The sequence below is a fragment of the Anas platyrhynchos genome, chromosome 37, assembly GCF_047663525.1.
Source record: "Anas platyrhynchos isolate ZD024472 breed Pekin duck chromosome 37, IASCAAS_PekinDuck_T2T, whole genome shotgun sequence".
Classification (NCBI taxonomy): domain Eukaryota; kingdom Metazoa; phylum Chordata; class Aves; order Anseriformes; family Anatidae; genus Anas; species Anas platyrhynchos.
In genome coordinates, this window is record NC_092625.1 from 4,554,263 (window position 1) to 4,561,217 (window position 6,955).

The window sequence follows — 6,955 nt, forward strand, 5'->3', positions numbered from 1 at the left end:
TGTATACTAACACATTGGAGGGATATAGTGGGATGAGAGGGTACAGAGAGTAAAAGAACCCTTATCAAATATTGTAATCAGTGGTGGCCACTTTATAAACTAGAGGATGGAGCGGAGTGGCTCCTAAATGGAACTACTAATTATAACACCATATTACAGTTAACGTTGTTTTTGTGGAAAGAAGGAAAACAGGATGAAATGTTGTATATTGATGTTGTTTCAGCATCTTGGAGGGAAAAGGTACGGAATTAAGTTGGCCCCTGACTGAGCCTTTGATGTCGGCATTAGAAAAGTAAAGGCTAGAGAAAGATAAAGGAAGTGTTCAAAGGTTTGTTGAAAGTGTTAAAGGTATTCGAAGTTGAATGAGCAGGGAAAGGTGATGTAGGCATTATCTAAGTAACAGTCTAGAAGTTTTGGTATATTTGCATATTTGCTGTGGTGTTTGTTCAGTTTCCCAAGCATCGGGGAGGGGGGAACAGCCTGCTCCACCAGGGGCCTCTCCAGCGGCCGCAGGGGGGCTTCGGCTCCAGCGCCTGGAGCGCCTCCTCCCCCTCCTTCTGCACTGACTTTGGTGTCTGCAGGGGGGGTTTCTTGCTCTCCAAACTGCTGTTGAGCAGCAGGTTTTTGTTTGTTTGTTTGTTTGTTTGTTTGTTTGGATTGGCTCTGGGCAGCAGTGGGCCCCTTTAGGGCCAGATGAAATTGTCCCTTATCTACCACGGGGAGGTTTCTGTTTTTTGTTTTTGTTTTTTTTTTTTTTCACGGGGGCTGCCACTGCAGTTTCCCATCCCCACACCCGTCACACCCCCCCCATACCTTGCCATCAAACCCAATATACTGGGGCAGCTAAGTGATTACTGACTTGTAAAGTATCAGGGATTAAATTAACTAATGAAACCCTAAATGTGATGGGGGTAGAAGGGACTGGGATAACAGTGCCACTTTTGGGGGATACCAAGCTGAGACTAGGGGATAAAATGATCACTGGGCAATTATTGTATGTATCCAAGGCAGAGACTAACTTGTTGGGAAGGGATTTGATGATTAAATTGGGCATTCAACTAGTAAATTGTTAGACTGGAATAACAGTGTTATTAATGGAGTGCTCTCTGGCCCTGAGAGCAAACATACATGTATATTCACCTCTGACTGGAAAGACCCTGAAATGGGGGCGGAAGCAACAATATAGGTGGACAGTTTTACCTCAGAAGTTTACAGGGCCACCTATCTATTTGGGTAAATTCTAAAAAAGATTTTGGAGCAATTACAACCTCCCAAGGAGGTATTAATGTTACAAATATGTGGATCATTTTAAGGAAAATTGATACTCCCTGATGGGAGAGAAATGCTGAATAAAGTGATAATGAGGCAAATATTAACTGTTTTACATCAGAAGAGTCATTGGGAGGTGCAAGCAATGTGTGATGTTGTTCTAAGAAAGCATGTCTGTGTAGGAGAATATACTTTAGAGAAGCACACATGCAGAGGATGTACTATATGTCAAAAGGTAAATAAAAAGGTCTTCTGTAACCTATCTAGAGGGGGACGGGAGCCAGGGCTTTGACCTTTCCAAAGTATACAGGTAGACTTTACTGAGTTACTTGTTTGTCCTAATTGACCACGTGACTGAATGGGTGTAAAGCTTTACTGCAAGGGTTAAAGCAGGCCTTAGAGATTGAGTGGGATTTTCACAGCCCCTGGCACCCCTCCTCTTCTGGAAAGGTAGAGCGAATGAATGGTGAAATGAAGAAACAACTAACAAAACTTGTGCTGGAAACTAAGGCTTCTTGGGTAAAATGCTTACCCCTTGCACTGTTAAACATATGGACACAGCCCAGAACTGATGTAGGAATTTCTCCTTTTGAAATGCTATATGGTATGCCCTACGACTTGGAATTGCCACTTGATCACCCTCAATTCTAATTAAGACTTGGAAAGAGACTGCTTTAACACCACGATGGGGAAGGCCCCTATGTTGTTTTGCTTACCACAGAAACGGCTGTTCGAACTACGGAGAAAGGATGGACGCATGCCAGCTGTGTGAAAGGACCAATCCGGGAAGGTAAATGGGAGGCAGCTCCAGGCCCTGACGACTTGAAGCTGACACTAAGACGGACTCGGTAAGTATTGTATATTATCTGTGTATCGTGGGAAGGGGAGGAGGCCCTGTTTCAAAGGCTCCCTAGTAGGTTCCCCTGAAGAACACTGCTGCTGCCAAGAAGAACCGATACCTTGTAGTTCGCTGCAACCGAACTGACAAGCGAGGCAGAGAAGTGAAAACGGTGGGGGACTGAGGGGCCGACAATTTAGATGGGCTCCGACCACCTCCTACGATACATGGGAGTCAGTATCATCGCTTTGGTCAGCTATGGGTCTGCGCATCCCCATCAGCCTTTTAAGTGGAGCTTGATCAGATGGGAGGATTAATTCATCATCCAGCAAACAACGACAGCAGGTGCTCCCAGTTTCCGCATCACATTATGTGACCTGGTGTCAGTGCAGCCATGCTTTAACCGATCAGGATTTTATTTCTGCCCAAGTTCTAACCCAGAAAAGGGGTGCTGTAAATGCCCGAACGTGTATTATCGTGCATACTGGGGGTGTGAAACCATTTCTACGGACTGGACACTCAGGGCTGGTCGGGATAAATTTTTACAAGTGGGATATGGGCCACAAGGTTGTAACCAACAAGCAGATCCCCGTTACAGGTGGCGAGGGCATGGTATAGGGTATACAGGAACCTTCCACGGAAATAAAGAAATTTGCAAGGTTCTATATATAAATATAACAAACTTGGATGATACTAGCTGGGTACTAGGAAAAATGTGAGGTGTCAGATTTTACAAACACAGAACAGATAGGGGAGGACTCGTACTAATAAAAAGGAGGATGCCGATAGGCCCCAGGCAGTAGGACCAAATGAGGTATTGTCAGAAAGTGTCCAGGGAATCCAGCCTGTGGAAAATACTACAGTGCCAACCCTCGGCAGCCCTACGAGCTCAGGTAAAGCCGAGAATGATAACATAGCTGAGAATAACATATGGGGGGGTCGTGAATGCCAGCTACCAATTATTAAACAAAACAAACCCAAATGTAACAAAACATTGTTGATTATGCTTTAGTATAAGGCCTTCATATTATGATGCTATCGGGAATCCTGGGGAGCCCTCCCGCACAAATGAGAACAACCCTCTACAATGCAGTTGGGGAAAAGACATAAGGGTAACACTAACACAAGTCACTGGAGGTGGTAGGTGTGTGTGCATGGTTCCTAGTGGGAAGTGTCACCTATGTAATATCATGGAGAATGGAAAACAATCAGCCGAGTGGTTAATCCCAGCCAACAACGCTAGGTGTGTTTGTGTGTGAGTGGGCATAACTCCTTGTCTATCACTAAAACTCTTTAATGCGTCTTGTGATTTTTGTATACAGGTGATAATTATACCAAGGATTCTATACCACCCTGAGGATTGTATGTATACCCAGCACACAGTGGCAAGGCATCATCTGGAAAGACGGGAACGGTTCACGGCTCTAACTTTGGCCACCCTAATAATCCTGGGAGGAGCTGGAGTGGGGACCAGGGTAGCCTCATTGGTTAAACAAAATCAAGAATTTACTTCCTTATGCATTGCTGTGGACGAGGACCTGACCCAAATTGAACAATCCATCTCGGCCCTGGAAAATCTATCAGGCCGTTTTCAGAGGTAGTGTTACAAAATCGTAGGGGATTAGATTTGGTATTTTTTACAACAGGACGGGCTGTGTGCAGCCCTGAAAGAGGAGTGCTATATGTATACTGATCACACTGGAGTGGTAAGAAATACAATGGCAAGACCCAGGGAAGGGTTGGAAAAAAAAAAAAAAGGAAACAGGAGAATGAAGCCCGACGGAGCTGGTATGAATCTTGGTTTAATTATTCACCTTAGCTTACTACTTTATTATCAACAATAACAGGACCTTTGTTGTTATTAATAATAGCACTAACTTTTGGACCATGTATTCTTAATAAATTGATTGCGATTGTAAAGGGATGTTTAGAAGCGGCACACTTAATGCTCATACATGCCAAATACGAGCCAATAAGTACCAGCGAAGGAATCGAGGAAACATTAGTTCTTAGTAGCCAGGCATTGCAGAGCTTCAATGAACAAAATGAGTAACTAAAAGAAAAAGGAGGGATTGTAATACACAATAAATGTTTGTTCATTGTCTTTTGTAAAAACAAGGAGTTCCGCTTGAGGAGCGGGAGTTGCGAAGGCTCCCTGCTGAAGTAAGGAGCTGTATAATACTTGGCTAGACACTATGAAAATTCTTTTGCTTAATGTAACAAAAAAGAGAACCCCCTCCCCTTCTCTCCTTCTGCATCTCAGTTGCCTCTTTTGTTCAAAGACCCTGCTGCAAAGCTCATGTAACCATCTCCTGATAAGTTGTTAAACTAGTGTATCAACATCCTGCCTCACGCTGGGCCAACATGACCAACTAAAAAAAGAAGTTGAACCACAACGCCGAGGAAGACTACGGCCTTCATCTTCACGACCACCAGAGGGACAGAGACGACCCCCTAGCAACAGTGCGCGCAGTCGCAGAATATACCAGGATGTGCTGCGTAATCCCGGAATTACCAAGATATAAAAAGGGATGCTGGCGGGGGTGAGGTGCGTGCCGTTGGTGGAGCCGAGACTCCGCAGCCACCCAGCGCTGTTTTGCTTGCTGTTGCTTACTCAATAACTTCCTTTCTATTATTAATACAATGCTCTCCGAAAATTAATTAAGGGGGCAACTTATAACACTGGGGAGCTCTGCTTGGGCATGGCTGGTGTGGCTGGTGGCGAAAGTGGGGTGGCTGGCGGGCAGCCTGCGATGGCAACCGATTGCGTTGCCCTTCACGGGCACCAGGCCTTGCAGCTGCCCCTGAGCAGCTCCTCTGGGAAGGATCCAGCGCTGAAGCATCTCACAGTGCTGGGAGCTCCCTTCACATCGGCCACGCTAATGCTGAAATTCCTCCTGTCCTCCTCCCTGCCAGGCGTCCAGCCAGGTGCGGGAGCACTCCATCTGCCTCTTCCAAGCCGTGGTGGAGGCTGTGCTGCGGCAAAGGACAAAGAAAATGAAGAGGACGGTGCACAGGAGCCTTCTCCCACTCTACGTTCATATGAGAGACCAGAGTGAGAGCGTAGCAAAGGTACAGATCTCAGAGCTGAGCAGTTATGTGGGCAAGGGTGTGCTGATGCCACAGGGTTGCTCTGGGGGATCACAGAATTTCTAGGTTGGAAGAGACCTCAAGTTCATCGAGTCCAGCCTCTGATCTCTTGCTGTGATCTCTGGGATCTCTCTCATTGTGAGCTGCCTCCGATGGTGGCTGTCCCGTGGCCTTGCCTTGGCCACTGAACCCAGTGCACGCTGTCCGAGCCACGGCTGCGCTCGCGTCAGGCAGCACCCTGGGGTGTCACCAAGTGACGTCACAATGGGTGCCCACCCAGCCCAGGCGCGTGTCACAGTGGCACCCATTGTGACGTCACTTGGTGACACCCCAGGGCTCCGCCTTATAAGAGCGCAGCCGTGGCTCGGACCCTCAGTGTCGGTGCACGGCAGTGACGGACAGGGCAGGAGCACAGGGCCTTCGAGGAGTCCCCGAGCATAGCCCACGTCCCACAATGCCGCAACCGCCCGCCCGGAGGAGCCGCCGGTTTCTATTTGGGAACTCTCCCACTCCAGAGGCTGCTTCTGAAGGGGAGTCGCAGCTGCTGGATCCCAGTGAGTCTTAGGGATGCGGTGGGGAGGGTTGGGGACACAGAGACCGCAGCCTGACTCCAGGACTCCTTCCCTGGGTAAAGCGGCGCTTGGGCTGACGGGGCCGAGCTTCCTCCGCAGCACCACAGAATGCCAGGACGCTTTGGGCTGGGGGGGACCTCGGCGATCACGATGCTTCCCCCCAGCCCAGGCTGCCCAAAGCCCACCCAGCCTGGCCGTGGGCAGTGCCAGGGAGGGGGCACCGCAGCCTGCGCCAAGGCCTCACTGCCCTGGGCGTGAAGGAGAGAAATCCCTGCCTGTCCGAAAGAAACCTGCCCTCTTTGAGGTTAAGGCCGTCACCCCTTGTCCTGTCGCTGCAGTCCATGATGAAGATCCCCCCCCAGCTTTCCTGGAGGCCCCTTTGGGCACGGGGAGGCCGCAGCGAGGTCCCCCCGCAGCCTTCTCCAGGCTCCACAAGCCCAGCTCCCTCAGCCTCTCTTCCCAGCGGAGCTGCTGCAGCCTCTGGGCATCCCCGCGGCCTCCCCACGGCCTTCTGGGGCTGGGGCCCTTCCTCTCCTCACCCCTGCATTCAGCCCCTCTCTGCAGCACTCTTTGCTTTCCTCCTTTCCAGGTAAGGCATGGAAACTGTGCAGAGACAAGGCCGTGGAATTCATCAGGGCGTATGTCAGAGGCACAGAAAAGGTAATGGCAGCCGCTTGCATCACAGCTGTGCTCCTGGCGCTGCCCTCCAGGGGTCCCACACAGCCCCAGACCCCTCAAGGCTTTGGTCCTGCTGGCCGTGGGTGTCCCCCTAATGCTCTGTTGGTGTCTTTGTGGCTGCCAGGACGACGAGGAGCAGAAGATGCTGTTCCTCAGCAAAATCTGCGATCTGTGCACATGTGTCACAGAGAGGGGTGTGCCGATGAACTTGCATGGCTTCTGCAGCAAACATAAGCTGGTGGAGAACATCATGGTGAGAGGATGCGCAGCGGGTTGGGGAAGGGGCAAGGCCCCCCGGCACCAGCCCCCTGGGAGGCAAGGGCTGGGGCAGCGCTGGCTCTGCTGCTGCTGGGTGCCGGCGGCTCCAAGGTCTCATCCTGCTTGTGCTCTGCAGGCGCTGCTGGAAAAGGAGCCCGTGGACAGCTTGCGCACAGCATTCCGGCAGAAGGCCATGGAGACTGTCGCCCTCCTCAGGTGCGTGCCCAGCCCCTGGTGGCAATGTCCTGGT